General features: G+C 44.8%; 1 long non-coding RNA gene across 2 annotated transcripts in view; it reads left to right on the top strand.

Moving 5' to 3' along the window:
- The window catches only part of LOC134404099 (uncharacterized), a 160,388-nt gene that overhangs the window by 23,659 nt on the left and 118,098 nt on the right, over nucleotides 1–18,631 (top strand). For both annotated transcript variants that reach the window (XR_010025846.1, XR_010025845.1), the window contains exon 2: nucleotides 5,055–6,151. This is a non-coding gene — a long non-coding RNA (uncharacterized LOC134404099). The remainder of the gene's footprint in view (nucleotides 1–5,054; nucleotides 6,152–18,631) is intronic.

Here is an 18,631-nt window from a genome sequence, read left to right on the forward strand (position 1 = left end):
CAGCCCATTTTAATTTAGAAAATGAGAGGTGAATAAAAATGAGGCATGGTGTAGAGCTTTTCCCTCCCCCTTCCAGGAATCTATAAACTGTCTCCTACACCTTTGGTATAACATAACAAGCTCTCATCTACAGAAGTATTAAAGATGCAGGAGCCCTGTCCTTTCTGTTGCTGAACCTGGCCACCCTAATGGGCTTGGTAGCCAACCATTAGTTTCTCTAGTGGGCTATGAAGTTCATTCCTACCATGATAGTGCAGCAATATTAAATGCATTTGACAACACAAATGTTGTCTGATTAAATAGCTTAAAGAAGTTCTGTAAGGCTGTAATCCAAAACATAGTTACGTGGGAGTAACCTCCATTTAACTCAGTGGAGCTTACTTCTGAGTAGGTGTGTAGATTTTATATAGCTTGATGAGCACATGAAACAACTTCTTGTTTTACTTTTGATCTGTGATTCATTCCACAGCTTCTCTCAAATTTGCACAACTATTCTCCCCTGCCCCACACAAATATGTATTTGTATATAAGCTCAAATATTAAATTACATTAATGCAGTTCTTTAAAATCATTGTGATGTTAGCCAACTTTGTGACACTAGCCGTTAGTATTTTGGAAACGAGGTGGAAAGGCAGACATAAATATTTTAAATAAATGAATATACAACCATACTGCCTCAAAATGAGGGCTGATATTCACACCCACGTAGCACTACCAGTTTTTTCTCTCTCTCTTTGTGCTAAGTCTGTTGTCTATGTTGGGCAGAAATTTAGCTGAAGTATTTCCCATCACTGTGATTCATCTGTTGAATTTCCAGCTGTAGACTCAAGTCATGGTAACCGTAACCCTTCAAACCTTTCATGCAATCCTAGACATTATTTTTTTAAAACCCCAGTGCCATTAATGAATTTAAATCCTTCCTGTTATTACAAACTGCTTTTGTTTGGTGCCATGAACTGTCAGTTCATGTGACAGTTTTGATATTTTGTGTTTCTTTTATGCCAGCATGCTGAAGTATTAGGGCCGTCTGAACTAGCTTGTAGGACAAGGCGAGGTCTCACTAAAACGACAACAGCCGTTTGTTTGAGGCGTTGAGTATAGCAATTTTTATAGCGATGCTCCAACTAGGATGCAAATGCCCCTTTCTAATTTTGGACATCTGCCCCTGAAAGAGATGGGTCTGGCCTTCAAGCTGTGGGTCTGCCAAAGAATACTAGAACAGACAACGGCCTTGGGGACTGTTGGTGTTTGGTGTTTATCTAGAATAAGGGAATGAGGCACCGTTGCATCACAAACAGGGGCCGGGCCGGGTTTTGTGATTTGGAGTTGTAAAATATCGGCTGGTCGGTCAAGCTTGGATTAATCTTTTTCAAGGTCCAACCCATAGGACCATTTCAGCAATGGGAGGAGCAGAGATATGTCATTCAGGGTGGTGTGGGAGAAGGAACAGGATCTCACCCTTTGTTTTCTAGTCTGATGAATGGGAAATATGTATGCTGCTGCCACTGCTACCACCAACACCACCAAGAATCTGTATTCTTATTTCCAACCACCATTTGAAATTGGTTTTCCTGTGACCTTGGCATCTTTGTCCTCGATGCAATGGGATGAGGCATCAAGCCTTGAGTTTGTATTCTTGCCCTCCTGACCATTGATCCGAGGCCTATGCATGGTCATTTGTGTGAGAGAAGGCACGGCCTATGCACCCCACTTTCCCCCCCAGCAGATAGCATGAGCAGGATGCACTTGCCTGTGAATTTACATGCACAGACACGTAAAAAATATGTGCACATGTATCTCAGTCCCCTGCCCCACCAGGTATAGAATAAATGCACCGAGCTCGAGTCTGAACCCCTCAGCATCCTCACCTTACTCGTCCCTTTCTGCTTTAAAGTGTCTCCTCTGTGCAGTCCAAACGTGTGGTGTGAATTGGTCAGTGCTGGTCCCCCGAAACAGATCATAGGGGTCAACTGGAGATCAGTCTGGGTTATGCAATTCATAGAAAGGTGGATTCTAGGGCTACCTGAGAAGGTAGAATAGCCTCAGGGATGAAAAGAGCCAACTTTCTCCTTTCAGCCAGGACTGCAGGATGTTTAAAAGATCAGGACAGCAGAAACAGACATTCAGAAAGCAGAATCAACATATTAAGTCGCCAGCCTTGTTGCAATTCCTGAGTGCCAAAATCAAATCTTTTAGGCCTCTGGGCAACCAGGCCCCAGTCTTGATGGCCTCAGTTCTGTGCCCTGAGGCCCCGGGCTCCCAAATTGGCTCCCAAATTGGCCAATTGGCGCATGGAGAGGAGCTCCAATTCGGAGTTGCTGCTGCTGCCGCTGGCAAAACCAAGGAGAGGAACAGGGCAGCCAGCTCTCTTCCCTCTGAGCTCGCTCTGGCTGCCCCATTCCTCTCCCCCCCACCCTCATTTTTTATTTTTAATCTGTAGATGCGAAGGTTCCAATGTTCCCACACACAAACAGGAATTCAAGGAAGGGTGGTTCACAGTAGGGAACACTGTTGTAGCCATGGCAAGATTGAATTCCCAAGTAAAACATGAAGCAGTTCTTAGGCTGCAGAGCTTGTGTGTGTCGGACGTGCTACTCGAGCACATCAAATCCCCCACTTACGCGTCACGGACATGGACCATTAGTCAAACAAAGTGGGTTTAAAGAACGACGTGCTGTTTATTTAAGAAAGAAATTAAATGCCGTCAAAAGCACAGCAAAGCTGCATTGTCAAATGGCTGTCGCTAGGTGGATGCAAAGACCGCAGTGTAACAGAACGGTTCCCTTAAAACAAAAAAGCTGCCGGCTTTGTCGCCAATTTTTCCAAACGGCACAGTTTGCTGCAATTGTGAGAATGGAATGAGGTTGTGTGGTCATGTATGATCAATAAGAAACATGGCCCAATTTTTAGGTGGCAGGAACATTTAACAGGTCAACTTGTGAAGGACTGCCTGTTCCCGTATGAACCTGTTTGCTCATTCAGGTCACTCAGAGGCAGTTTTGTGATTATTTCAGCTTTCAGAGGCAAAGTGGGTGAACTACTTTTTCTTTAATGGCAGTTCGGTTGCGTCAACCTGTCCCCTCTGTTACTTTTGGTGCCAGTTCAAAAACCTTTTATTTACCTGGGCACTTAGTGAATAATGGACTTACATTTTATAACGGCTGTTGCTGTTTTATCTTCTGTTTTTACTGATCAGTGTGGTTTTGCAATGATTGATGTTTTTATGAATGTACTGTTCTTTCTAATTTTGCTTTTGATCAGAAGCCGCCTTTTAAATTAATTGATTGGGGGGGGGCTATATATGCCTCCACATAATAAATATTTACTTGTGCAGATTTTTTTTTTAAAATCCAAGGAAATGATTTCATCATATGCCTTAAAAACCTACAATGTCACGCTAATAAGGATTGGCAAAGAATGTTAAAGGCATAGGAATCCTGCAAACTTTGGGAAGGTGGAATTTCAAGGTAGATAGTAACTTTGCTCTGATCTTCATTCCCATGAAGGAGTGGGATAAAACTGAAAGAGCCGGTCTTCCAGGAAACCCCATCCTAAGCCATACAGGCAGGGGATGACAATTGGCCATGAAACACATTGGCTGACCTTGGGCCTACTTTACAGGCTTCTAGTGTGAATAAATCCATGAATGCCACCGTGAGTTCCTGTGATAAATATGTTAACATCTGCTTCCTTCTCTGGATTCACTTCTGAATGATATAGGGCATGATGCAGAAAGAAATGGGAGACATAGTTAGGTTGACCATATGGAAAGGAGGACAATTATTTTTAACAGTTGCATAGAAAAGGGAATTTCAGCAGGTGTCATTTGTATGCATGCAGCACCTGGTGAAATTCCCTCTTCATTACAACAGTTAAAGATATAGGAGCCCAGTCCTGCTTTTCATATGGTCACCCTATACTAGAGTGACCAGATACAAAAGAGGACAGGGCTCCTGCAGCTTTAACTGTTGTGATGAAGCAGGAATTTCACCAGGTGCTGCATGCATACAAATGACACCTGCTGAAGTTCCCTTTTCTACACAACTGTTCAAGATACAGGAGCCCTGACTCTTTTCCAAATGGTCACCCTAGACATAGATGTCTGTAGAATCCCCTCCTGCCTCCCAGCCTTGCACACTGCAACAACTCTGCCATTTTACCTTGAATGGTCCTCAAGTCCATTTTTGATTGGAAGGTGGGATATAAATTTAAAACAATAAATAAATGCTTATGCTGTTTGTGGGTACAGGCTACGCAGTGGAGCCCAGGAGAAGATTGAGGGGAGACATGATAGCACTCTTCAAATACTTAAAAGGTTGTCACACAGAGGAGGGCCAGGATCTCTTCTCGATCCTCCCAGAGTGCAGGACACGGAATAACAGGCTCAAGTTAAAGGAAGCCAGATTCAGGCTGGACATCAGGAAAAACCTCCTGACTGTTAGAGCAGTACGACAATGGAATCAGTTACCTAGGGAGATTGTGGGCTCTTCCACACAAGAGGCATTCAAGAGGCAGCTGGACAACCATCTGTCAGGGATGCTTTAGGGTGGATTCCTGCACTGAGCAGGGGGTTGGACTTGATGGCCTTGTAGGCCCCTTTCAACTCTGCTATTCTATGATTCTATGAAGACGACATCACTGTGTACCTTTTTCTGAGGTGCAGGAGGGCCTCCCATTCAAAGTAATGATTAGATATGTCAAGTGAATAGCAGTATACCATGAGCCTGATCAAGGGCTGGCAGTGGGAGTGGTGGTAAGAGCACCATAGTATTATTATGGGCTGGATTGGACCAGATTCCCTTACTCTCCATTTCCTATAGCAACGGCCAATTTTGGCTGGAAGCTTCACACAGCTGATGTTTTCGGATAGGCTGCAAAGCCTTGGAATTAGAACTCTCCTCTACCATCATCATTCTTGCCGTTAGACAATAGCTTCTAGTGAGCCGTGATAGTTATTTTAAAAGTGTGCTGTAAGAGGGCCCTTTTAAGACTCAGATTTTATAATACGTGTGTGTGTTTTATTTCCTTTTTGATTGTGTTTGTCTCCCTTTCAGGTTCAAGGACTGCTTTGTTGAACTTCCCTCCTATCGTTCTGAATTCCAACTCGCTGTGTCATCGTGAGGCGACATTATCAGCACACATGGCGAAAAGGATTTCATTGAGTGAAGAGCTACTTGGTAGTTTCCTAGGCAACTAGCTGCAAAATAATTAAAAAGACAGAAGGCCGTTACAAGAGGCAACAGGTTGTGTAGTCTTCTCTTCCCCTACTTCGTTTTGTTTGGTTTTGTTTCCCCTCAAGAACATATTCATCTTTTACCACTTCAACTCTGATTAAAGTCCTTATGATCTGCCTGGGAACTTTGAGGTTGAGCCATGTGGTTTGATTACAGAAAGTAGAATTGGACAGGATCTCATAAGTCCTCCCATCACATGTTCTTGGAGGAACAGGAATTCCTCCTAAATCATCTCCGTTGAAAATAACTATCTCCACATGATCTGTAATGGTGGGATCACTCTTTGATATTGGACTCGAAATGGTCTCAGGTCCGCTGTTGCTCCTGCGTTATGGATCCAAGACCATTTAAAACCGCGCCAACCAGATGTTTCTTCAGACTGCCCTGTCCTGAGAGATTCCCAGCGATGGCGGATTCTGCAGCTATGCCGACGCAGTTCGTTCCAGGGCTCCATCATCCTTACAGTTCAGAAGTTCTTCCTAATAATGTCCAAGCTAAACAAGCTGATGGTATCTTGTCTGCAGTTGGACTGAAGATCAACTGATCTGCATTCCCTTTAAGGCAATCCCATATGTATTTGTTTGCTATTTTCTTCGAGGCTTGTCTTTCCCAAACTGAGCAATCCCAGCTCCTTCAGACTTCGCTCATAATGGCCACTTGCTGCTGCTATAAGGGCATACAGGAGTATATGTCATCATATGCCTGTTTCGAAGGTCATCCATAGTGATGCGACCAGCAGAGGGGCAAGTGTGTGTGTGTGTGTTTTAATATGGCAGCCCAATGGACCAAGTACTCACTTGCAACTTGTCAGAGAGATGACTACCGTTTGTGGAGTGTGAATAAGCAGGACTTTAACCTATGTCTGCTCGTGACTGCTCAGGCGACATGGCTGAAGTTCACTATGCAAGCAAACTAAGGTAGGACTTTAAAATGCCTCATTCTTAGAGTTACAGATGGTTGCTCTGAAGACACTAAACTTGAGAGCGGCCATTAACCGGTTAATTTATGAAGAATAAACATATCATTACTTTGAATTTTGGTGTCTAAGGATAGCTTCTAGCACTACCAATCACAAGACATTGTGCAGATATTCTGATTTTTCCTCCTTAATGGATTTTCTGTGGTAAGAAAAGCCCCTGGAAGAAACCATGGGGGGCGGAATGGAGGGGCTACAAATGGAAAACAGCAACTGGACGTCCTGTAAAATTCATTGAATGGGGCAGGGCAAAGGCACAATTAAAGCCTTATTTATTTATTTACAATATTTATATACCACTCAATATCTAAAACAGATTCCAGAGCGGTGAATATAGGTATAAACAGTAGAAGAAAGACGATTAAGAAAGCAAATTAAATTTGCTTTTAATTTGGAAGCACTCCATGTTGCAGCCGCGTGGGGTCAGTAAGGGCGTTTAGTCATCGAAGATCCTGTGGTATTTTGCTTGACTTTGATCTTTTGCCCTGATCATCCGGTCATTTCGTGTGTGTGTCATATTTAGAATTGCTCAGGTGCTGATTGTGTCAGCGTTGGCTTTGCCCGGTGATTCACTCTTATGAGGACATAGATAGACCATGCCAAAGGGCTTCTTTTAACCCCTTCATCCCCACTGTAAAAGGCAACAGAGGGTTGGGTAGAGCTCTCCCCTCTTATTATGGATTTCAGCCATTCACATCAGAGCATTGGGAAAGTATTTTAACCCCCTCCTTGCCACTGTGAATGACAGCGGGGGCTTTGGGAAGAACCCACCATCAGGGACAGTTTGACCAGCACCAGAACAAAGGCAAAAGGTATTCTCTCTCTCTCTCTCTCTCTCTCTCTCTCTCTCTCTCTCTCTCACACACACACACACACACACACACCATAAGATCTTTCCTTATGTACTTCCTCAGTCCTGTTTGCCACATAGGCAAAAGACTAAACTCTTGACATGACCTCCATTGCTATTTACTCATTGGGAGTTGGGGAGAAAGAAAGTGGCTAATGGTACGGGGACGGTCCTTGAGATCAGGGACAATGCTGGGGGACAGTTAGAATGCCTCTCATGGACAGATTAGGTGCCTGGACGTCCAGTTACCGAACCTTATTCTATTATTTATTTATTTATTTTATTTATTTATTACATTTCTATACCGCCCAATAGTCGGAGCTCTCTGGGCGGTTCATAAAAATTAAAAACATTCAAAGTATAAAACAACAGTATAAAACCATACTATAAAATACAATCTAAAAGCTCAACCAGATAAAAACAGCAGCAATGCAAAATTACAAATTTAAAACGCCAAGTTAAAATTTATTTACAGACTTTTAAAATGCTGGGAGAATAAAAAGGTCTTCACCTGGCATCTAAAAGCATGTAATGTAGGTGCCAAGCGAACCTCCTTAGGGAGCTCATTCCACAGCCGGGGTGCCACAGCAGAGAAGGCCCTCCTCCTTGTAGCCACCTGCCTCACTTCCTTTGGTAGGGGCTTGCGGAGAAGGACCCCCTGAGGATGACTTTAGGGTCTGGTCAGGTACATATGGGAGGAGGCATTCCTTCAGATAGCCTGGCCCCAAGCCGTTTAGGGCTTTAAATGTTAATACCAGCACTTTGAATCGGGCCCGAACCTGGACTGGCAGCCAATGAAGCTGGAAAAGGACTGGCGTAATGTGGTCTCGTCGGCCACATTACGTTGACAGCATTTACTGGCTACGCTTGGCATTAGATGTTGGAGTTGAGGTAGCCGTATGTCTAGAGGGCTAAGAATATTTTCTCTTGGGTGAAGACCATTGATAGGGGTGTAGCTCAAAGTTGGGGGACATGTGCCCCTCCAGTTGTTGAGGGACTGCAGTTCCCATCAGGTCTAGCCAGCATAGGTAATGGTGAGGGATGATAGGGGTTGCGGTCGAGCAACATCTGCTTGTCCAGCTGATCACCATGTTTAGAATTTTCACTCTGTCAGGTTGGGCAGCCTGGGTTCTTTGTATTTTATTTAAGGCTCAGATCAAGTTAGGTATTTTTGGGACAGTCATCTGGGCTCTTTTTACGTAACGGAGGTTTGCTGCCTAGATTTGTGTGTGCGATCCTGCTAGGATTCTTGGGATTGGTTGGGAGATTATAAATGAGCAAAGACCAGCTGTGCGTAACTCCAATGCACAAGATGGATTTCCATACAAGCCCACTGTTTGGTACAGGAGTGCCAAATTTGGTATTAACTGAATTTCCAGTTTTAGCATGTTTGTTTAGCATGTAGCTCTTAGAAAAAGTTTGAAAGTGTGGGAGGAGGGGAGCTGGGGAGCTGGGCTGGATTTGTAGTAGATGGAGAAGGGTGGGAGATTTCAGTGGCCTGCATAGGTGAGCTCCTCGTCCCTCCTTGCTGTCAAGTGAAAGACCACATATTCTCATAGTCACCTACTTCGCCATTAAGATCTTCTTCAGAGGCCTTCGTCCAGCTGCCCCATCTTCAGAGACCAGAGTGAAGGCCTTTTCAGTGGTGGTGACCCACTTGTGGAATACCCTCGTAAGAACATGTCCTATCTGTTCCAACATCATGGTTCCTACCGTGACCAAATAGTCATCTCCTGCTATTTTCTTCCCACTAACTGGAACCTACCTCTGAACATGTAGGTTCAATAGACCCCTCATGACTAAATAGCAATTGATAGTTTTAGTCATGAATTTGTTGAATCCACTTTTAAAGCCATTTAACTTAGTGGCTGCAACCACAAGTTGATTCACCCCCAAGGTGAATCATATGGTCACCCTAACTTACCCAGACTTTCAGAATGGAGTGTAGGGTGACCATCTGGAAAGGAGGACAGGGCTCCTGTATCTTTAATAGTTGTATTGAAAAGGGAATTTCAGCAGGTGTCATTTGTATATATGGGGAACCTGGTGAAATTTCCTCTTCATCACAACAGTTAAAGCCGCTGATGCCCTACCCTTTTAAATCAGTCACTCACTCTAGTATCGCTCCTGCACCTTTGACTGTTGTGATGAAGAGGGAATTTCATTAGATTCCCCATATATACAAATGACATCTGCTGAAATTCCCTTTTCTATGCAACTGTTAAACATACAGGAGCCCTGTCCTCCTTTCCATATGGTCACCCTAGCTTAGCGGAAAACCCATTCCCCCCTCCCCAATTTTCCAAAAAAAAAAAAAAAAAAATCTCAGAAAAGAAGGGGAAAATATTTCCCCAAATTTGTTTTGGTTCCCCCCACCTATTTTCCTGGGATTCTCCTCCCCAAAGGCCTTCACATCTCAACTGAAAATGAAACCTTTTTAAAACCAAAACCAAAAAAACAAGCAAGCAAAAAAACCAAAACATGGCCCCTTTAAAAAAAGTCACAGAATGTGTGTGTATGTGTGTTGCAGTGTGTCATATATGTAATTCCTGCTCTTCTGTTTCTTATTTCAGTAAGGAGTGAGTGGGTGGGGAAAACATATCCTCGGGAGGAAGAGAGCTGTTATATCATTTCGACTGGTTTAGTGATTCAGCCCGTTGGCGACTTGCTGAAAGGCTTCCGCACGCTTGTTTCAGTTTACGAGAAATCAGTGCCATATGCATGAGTAAACCATCTCTACACTGGAGGATGCTTGAGATAGATATAGCTCTGTGTACTTTCCCTCTTAAACAGAAGCAGGGCTTGCCTTCTGGAAGGGAAATTACATGTTATCCCAGATGGCTTGATCTCCCCCCACCCACCCCAATTATAATCTAATGGTGAGCCAGAGTTCCCCATTGAATCGCACTTTATACTTTGACCTAGAGGAGAGGATGTTGCATTCAGGTTCTCTTCTCAGTTGAAATTCAATACTGGAGTTGACAATACTGGGCTGGACGCGTGAGTAGATTGACATGGCAAACTATTGAAATGGCCCTCCATACTAGGGTGACCCTATGGAAAGGAGGACCGGGCTCCTGTATCTTTAACTCTTGCAGAGAAAAGGGAATTTCAGCAGGTGTCATTTGTTTGCGTGCAGCACCTGGTGAAGTTCTTCATCACAAAAGTTAAAGCTGCAATAGCCTTGCCTGGCGTAACCAAATACAAAGAGGGCAGGGCTCTTTCAGCTTTAACAGTTGTGTTGAAGAGGGAATTTCACCAGGTGCTACCAGCATTCAAATGACACCTGCTGAAATTCTCGTTTCCCTACAACTCTTAAAGATACAGGAGCCCTCTCTTCTTTTCCATATGGTCTCCCTACTCCATACAAAATAATTCCTTACATGTATCAGCGTGCCAAGCACAAAGCTATGCTAGAAACTTAGTCTATTTTTCTACATACGGTGAATTTTTAATCGAGGGGAGCATCTAACTATGAGTAGGGTAACCCTATGAAAAGGAGGACCGGGCTCCTGTATCTTTAACAGTTGTATTGAAAAGGGAATTTCAGCAGGTGTCATTTGTATAGATGGAGAACCTGGCAAAATTTCCTCTTCATCACCACAGTTAAAGCTGCAGGAACTATACTAGAGTGACCAGATTTAAAAGAGGGCAGGGCACCTGCAGCTTTAACTGCAGTGATGAAGAGGGAATTTCACCAGGTTCCCCATATATACAAATGACACCTGCTGAAATTCCCTTTTCAATACAACTGTTAAAGATACAGGAGCCCTGTCCTCCTTTTCATAGGGTTACCCTAACTATGATTGCTCCCCACTGGCAGCCAGTCCAGAAACAGGTTCCTGTGCTTGGAACAAGGAGGACATAGGCACGAAAGGTTATTGGAGGGCAACATGTAAACTTTTTATAACACAGAGACGGCCGCGGCTCATGAACATTGAAATCCGCTGTGGTGAAGATGGAAACAACATTTTGAGTGCAGTGGATGTGGTTTGAACACAGATTCGTTGCATTCTGAGGCATATTTTTTTCCAGGACTAGGGATGGTTATTCAAACCACTTCCACCGCATAACATAATTACGTTATGACTGGCTTTTCTCCTGATAGTGCCTCCTAGATTGCACCGAGTTCAAACAGCAATGGCAAGCAGAAAGGTGATTTGAGGTGCTATCCCACCGTTGTGCGATTCCCTTCCCTTTGCAATCCTTTGCCTGACTTCTCAGAAGTAAGCCTCGTTGAATTCAATGGGACTTACTCCTAAGTAAGTGCGTTACTGCCTGAGGTATCTTCCCTGTCCATCGCACTTCGCTACAATAGCATGGTGTAGTGCAGAGGTGCTAAACCTCTTTCTGCCTGAGGGCCCAATTCAATTCTGGAGAGGCTCACAGAGGCTGGATCCCAGTCATGGGCAGGGCTGAAGGCAAAGGGAATGGGGACAATGGGGACAGCAGAGACAAGATCCCAACCCCCCAAGTTATTTTACCTTAAGCTCTTACTGCCTGAGACAGCATTAGGAGAAACATTTCAACCATTTAGAATGGGGAACCATAGAATAGAGTTGGAAGGGGCCTATAAGGCCATGGAGTCCAACCCCCTGCTGAATGCAGGAATGCACCTTAAAGCATCCATGAAAGATGGCTGTCCAGCTGCATCTTGAAAGCCTCTAGTGTGGGAGAGCCCACAACTTCCCTAGGTCATGGGTTCCGTTGTCATACTGCTCTAACAGTCAGGAAATTTTTCCTGATGTCCAGCTGGAATCTGGTTTCCTGTAATTTGAGCCTGTTATTCTGTGTCCTACATTCTGGGATGATTAAGAGATCCTGGCCCTCCTCTATGTGACAACCTTTTAAGTATTTGAAGAGTGCTATCATGTCTCCCCTCAATCTTCTCCTTTCCAGGCTAAACATGCCCAGCTCTTTCAGTCTCTCCTCATAGGGCTTTGTTTCCAGACCTCTGATCCTCCTCCTTGTCCTCCTCTGAATTCCCTCCAAATGCCATTAAACTGTCAAATGATTGGAGGAAACGTTGTGGGGCCACAGCCATCTGGGGAAACCTGAGGTACGGATTGGGTCCACAGGCCAGCTGAAGCTCATCCATAGCTCACCCATAGGCCTGAGGTTCAGTGCCCTTGACATAGTGGTAAGAGCAGCTTTCCTCGACCTGATGCCTTCCAGATGTGTTGCACTGGAACCCTCCAGCATCACAGCCAACATGGCCATTGAAGGGAATGATAGGAGTCGCAGTCCAACACATTCCGAAAGGCACCAGGTTGAGGAAGGATGGGTTAGTGCGTTGGACCAGGACTGGGGTGACCCAGGTTGAAATCCCCACTCATTCAGGAAGGTCACTGGGTGACTGTCATCAACTCTCAACTACTCTACCTCACAGGGTGGGTTGCAAAAAGAAAATGGGTTGTAGAGAATGACATATACTGTCCTGAGTTCTTTGGAGGAAAGTTGGGATATATAAATGTAACAACCAACTAAGTAAATATAATATTATAAAAGCTCTCTTCCATATCTTGAATGCTGCATTTATTTATTTTGCCACAGACTGTCCTGCACTGAGGTAAAAACATAGAAAGATATCAGTTATTTTGGTTAAAGAAAAACACACCTTTGTCCTATAATATGCTACCAAAATACATTTCTGCATCAGCATATGAAAAGGCAGGCTACACTACGAGCTAATCTACACCAAGCAGGATATTCCAATATGGAAGCGGTATGTAAAAGGCAGGAGCCACACTATTGCTTTATAGAAGCATTGAAGTGCACTGCAGGATCTACACTACTGCATTATAGTGGTACTTATTATTATTATTATTATTATTATTTATTTATTTATATAGCACCATCAATGTACATGGTGCTGTACAGAGTAAAACAGTAAATAGCAAGGCCCTGCCGCATAGGCTTACAATCTAATAAAATCATAGTAAAACAATAAGGAGGGGAAGAGAATGCCAACAGGCACAGGGTAGGGTAAGCAGGCACAGGGTAGGGTAAAACTAACAGTATAAAGTCCGCAAAACATCAAGTTTTAAAAGCTTTAGGAAAAAGAAAAGTTTTTAGTTGAGCTTTAAAAGCTGCGATTGAACTTGTAGTTCTCAAATGTTCTGGAAGAGCGTTCCAGGCGTAAGGGGCAGCAGAAGAAAATGGACGAAGCCGAGCAAGGGAAGTAGAGGCCCTTGGGCAGGCGAGAAACATGGCATCAGAGGAACGAAGAGCACGAGGGGGGCAATAGTGTGAGATGAGAGAGGAGAGATAGGAAGGAGCTAGACCGTGAAAAGCTTTGAAGGTTAACAGGAGAAGTTTATATTGGATTCTGAAGTGAATTGGAAGCCAATGAAGAGATTTCAAAAGCGGAGTAACATGGTCAGAGCGGCGAGCCAAGAAGATGATCTTTGCGGCAGAGTGGTGAACAGAAACCAACGGAATGATGTGAGAAGAAGGAAGGCCAGAGAGAAGAAGGTTGCAGTAGTCCAACCGTGAAATAACCAGCGCATGAACAAGCGTCTTGGCAGAAGAGACAGACAAAAATGATCGAATCCTGGCAATATTATACAGGAAAAAACGACAAGATTTAGCTACTGCCTCAATATGAGGAATAAAGGAGAGCGAGGAGTCAAATATAAAGCCAAGGCTACGAGCTTCTGTTGGGCCTATGACATATCTACACCAAGCAGGATATAATACTATGGTATGAAAGCAGTATATGGTATGTGTCAATGAGCCCCAACACTTGTCAGTGCACTTCGATACTGCTATAAAGTAGTAGTGTGGCTCCTGCCTTTTATATCATAGAATCATAGAATAGCAGGGTTGGAAGGGGCCTACAAGGCCATCGAGTCCAACCCCCTGCTCAATGCAGGAATCCACCCTAAAGCATCCCTGACAGATGGTTGTTCAGCTGCCTCTTGAAGGCCTCTAGTGTGGGAGAGCCCACAACCTCCCTAGGTAACTGGTTCCATTGTCGTACTGCTCTAACAGTCAGGAAGTTTTTCCTGATGTCCAGCCGGAATCTGGCTTCCTTTAACTTGAGCCTGTTATTCCGTGTCCTGCACTCTGGGAGGATCGAGAAGAGATCCTGGCCCTCCTCTGTGTGACAACCTTTCAAGTATTTGAAGAGTATACCGCTCTCATAGTGGAATATCCTGCTTGATGTAGATGAGGCCTATATGAAGCCTAGTGCTATATATAATTTATATCCCGCCTATATATAGAATACCCTATACTCATAGGCACTAGAAGAAGGGTGGGCAACCTGCGGACCCCAGCCTAATTTAAAAAAACCTCTGTTAGCATTCAGTTCACACCTCTCGCTAGAGCAATCTCACCCTTTTCTGGCAGGCCACTGGATGAGAAAGAAGGCACAGTCAGAAAGAGTGAGAGAAAGAGGGCCAGAAGGAGAGAAAAGAGGTGTCTCCGCCCACTTTTTGCTCTGGGTCTGCCTCCTACCAGCTTTTGCCCCGCCTACCTGTGGCCCCTGGCAGATCACTTCCAAGGGAATATGGCCCTCAACAGGAAAACGATTGATCATCCCTGCACTAGAGACAAGATGCATCAGTTCTGCCCTGTGCCGCCCACTGCAAGGTTTAACTTTTAGTGACCTTGGAGAATGAGTGGAAAACAGCTTTTTTATCAAGCTTTCCCCAAAAGACAAGAATGGAGATAGGGATTTCCCAGGGGCAGGTCCCAGAAAAAAGGGGCTGCCCCTGCCAAATAGTGTAATTTAGGGCTTAGGTATATTTAGCAAGTCTGGTTTGTGTGTGAGAACGGACCAGTAAGAGAGTGAACTGTAGATTAATGACTGACTTGTTTTTCCAGCAACCCTTACACCGTTGTGAAGAATTCTTGGCTCTTCAAAAATCTTCCATATGAAACTAATAAATCCAAGTGAGAAGGAGATCTGTCAATCCCATATATATTGCTGCTGTTACCTGGAAGGTTTTAAGATTATGGCTCCATTCAGTAGACACCTTAAACCATGGCTTTGACCATGGTGATTTAGCCAGAAAGCCAGGCCGTGTTCAGAAGACACCTTAAACCATGGCTTTAACCATGGTGAATAAGGCTTTTTGCTTTATTAGCCGTGGTTTAAGGTGTCTTCTGAACACAGTTTGGCTTTCTAGCTTAACCACTGTGGTTAAAGCCATGGTTTAAGGCGTCTTCTGAACAGGGCCAAGGTGTGCTATAAATTGAAGCAAATCAATCAGTCCAAAGCAACAGACATAAAAATAAAGTAAGCGTCGGACAGCCAAACAAATGGAGAACTGAAATGTGTCCCGGTAGTGTTGGCAGCGGGAGACAGAAAGAGCACCGCAGCAGTTCCAGCAGATGATCAGTTCGGAGGCAGACTGAATTGCAGGCTGGTGTCTGAGCATGGAAGTTTGGAGTAAGAGTCATAGAATCATAGAAAAGCAGAGTTGGAAGGGGCCTATAAGGCCATTGAGTCCAACCCCCTGCTCAATGCAGGAATCCACCCTAAAGCATCCCTGACAGATGGTTGTCCAGCTGCCTCTTGAAGGCCTCTAGTGTGGGAGAGCCCACAACCTCCCTAGGTCACTGGTTCCATTGTCGTACTGCTCTAACAGTCAGGAAGTTTTTCCTGATGTCCAGCTGGAATCTGGCTTCCTTTAACTTGAGCCCGTTATTCCGTGTCCTGCACTCTGGGAAGATCGAGAAGAGATCCTGGCCCTCCTCTGTGTGACAACCTTTTAAGTATTTGAAGAGTGCTCTCATGTCTCCCCTCCATCTTCTCTTCTCCAGGCTAAACATGCCCAGTTCTTTCAGTCTCTCTTCATAGAGCTTTGTTTCCAGACCGCTGATCATCCTGGTTGCCCTCCTCTGAACACGCCAGAAGGGAATGGCAGGCAGATAAGGTTGCTTGTCAGAATGGGAAGGAGCTATTAAGCAGGGTCACAGGAAAGGGACCTTTGGGTCCTGGGGAAGAGTTCAACCCAGTATGCAGCTGCTGTGGAAAAGGCAAATGGAATTGAAAGTAACACTGCCAATACCAATCTATGGAGTGACCGCAACTGGAATACGCTGTAAAGTTCTGCTCGCCGCACCTCAAAAAGTTATCATAGAGTTGGGGGAATGTGCAGAAAAGGGTAACCAAAATAATCAAGGGGCTGGAGCAAGTTCCCTAGGAAAGAAGCTTACAACGTAAGCTTTAGCTTAGAAAAAAAAAGCAGGGGAAGATGATGGAGGTATATGAAATGATGCACAGTGTGGAGAAAGTGAATAGAAGTTTTTCTCTTCATACTAGAACCCGGAGGGTCATCCCATGAAGCTGAATAGTGGGAGACTCAGGATAGATAAAAGAAAGTTCTTCTTTACCTAGTGCATAGTTTTAACTATGGAATTTGCTGTCACAACACGTAGTGATGGCCACTGGCTTGTTGGGACGGCTTTAAAAGGGAATTAGACAAATTCCTGGAGGATAAGGCTATCAAGGGCTACTAGTCCTGATAACAAAACATTACCTCCAGTGTCAGAGGCAGTGTGTGTCTGTATGCTAGATGCTGGTGGACATGAGTGGGAAATTGCTATATGTCCTGTATGTGGGCTTCCTGTGGGCAGCTGGTTGGCCACTGTGAGAACAGAATGTTGGACTAGATAGTCCTTCACTCGGATCCAGCACGGCTCTCCTTAAGTACTTCAAACCAGGCGGAACAACCATTGGCAAATTAAGAGGCTTCAGCAAACCTGGGATCTGCCTCTTGTTTGAGGGAGGGGTGTCATGCCAGGATGTGGCGAGACAATACAGGCCATACTTCCTCTGTTCTGCAGTCTCATGGGTCACCAGAGTATAGGCCAGGAAGCACTGAGGTTGACCCTCAGCAATGCTGAACGCTTGCCATCTCATATATTAGGGCAGTTTCCAGGGCTGCCTGTGAGGCACTGCTCATTCTCTTGTGCCCATGGGACCGACTGCCGGTGCAACAGGAAGCTAGCGATTCCTAAAGCCGTCCCAGAAACGTGTCGAAAAACTCATTTCTGGAATGGGACAGGTGAGTGGGAGTTCCCTTTTGCGGGTTTGACTGACCTGCCCCATTCTGGAAACTAGTGTTTTGGCTCATTTCTGGTTGCTTTAGGAACTGCCAGCTTCCCATTGCACCAGTGGTTGGGGAAGAGATGCTGGCTGGGTTGATAGGAGCTGCAGTCCAAAAGATATGGAGGGCTCCAGGTCCAGGAAGGCGGCTGGCACATGCATAGCATTGGATACTGCTCTGAGTTTATTGTAAGATACGTGACTGTACTGTGAACACCTGGGACATCTTCAGACATTCAATGTGTAGTTAATACCATTTGGGACATATCTGGAAGCTCCATCACACCGGGGGTTAACACGCTCCCTACCTTCGCTTCTCTGCCCGTGTTTTCGTTCCTCAGTTACTTCCTCTTTCCAGAAGAATCATAGAATAGCAGAGTTGGAAGGGACCTACAAGGCCATCGAGTCCAAGGAATACACAAGGAGCAAGAGGCCCATTGAATCTGCTGTTCTGATGGCGCTGCTTCTCGTGCACACAGCAGGAGAGAGCAGCAATTCCGTGTTTAAAAATACATTGGACTTTGCAGAGAGTTTTTTTTTTTTGTCGCGCAAGGAAGGCCAGAAGGGGCAGAAGGCGCACAGGAGGCAGACGACATCATGTGAGGGACCTGTGCAAACTCCGTGAGTGCCCAGTAACGAGCGTGCAATAAAACGCTCGTCGGATGGAGCTCTGGTAACGTGTCATGTCTGTGGCCATTGCATTATGCAAATTAGTGGTTTCTTTCCACTGAATGTGGTTATAAGTAGTGACTTGCCAAAATGACTCATTGTGCTTTTCCTCCCAGCAGGAGGTTTAGTGCTGCAGCCACTATAAGCTCTCTACAAACTATGGAAGTTGCAGAGCAGCAGGTGTTGAGGGAGAGTCTGAAATTCCTCCTTTTAAGCTTATTCTAAGGCCAGCGTTGATTAGAAATGGAGTCTACAGATCTTTACAGACCTAAGGATGGGCTGTGGTGCGAAGATTCTCCAGGCTCACTTGCAAAAGAGATAGCTGCCACTAGTTTGCAGGGCTCAGAAGGTGTATAAGCTGCATTTTGCTGTAACATCTCCAAAGCAGCCGTCCCCAACTCGATGTCCTCTAGATGTGTTTGACGGCAACTGGAGATGATGGGAATTGTAGTCCAACACATATGGCGAGCTCCAGGTCCAGGAAGGCTGCTCCAAACCATGATTTGGATGACCAGGAAAGAATCCTGTAGACATGTGTTTCCTCCCTCTGTTTACATACTTAGCTTAATGAATATCTTCCTAGTTGTGCCTGAACTGACAAATTGTGATTTGAATGAGCCCTGCAAATGAGGAGGTTTCAAACCTGACTTGGAGGGTGTAACAAGCAAACGATGGTTTGAAAACTAGGGTGGGTGGGTATTCATTTAGGCAAATGTGAAAGGAGAACAGGAAAGGAGGGCTTGTTTGGAGGATAAAGAGCATTATGTTTGACTGCAGCCAGAGATGTGGAGTCCAAAAGTTTTGAGAAACCTTGACTTAAGATGTTGAATGAATGGGTAAAA

The sequence above is a fragment of the Elgaria multicarinata genome, chromosome 9 (assembly GCF_023053635.1).
Source record: "Elgaria multicarinata webbii isolate HBS135686 ecotype San Diego chromosome 9, rElgMul1.1.pri, whole genome shotgun sequence".
NCBI lineage: Eukaryota > Metazoa > Chordata > Lepidosauria > Squamata > Anguidae > Elgaria > Elgaria multicarinata.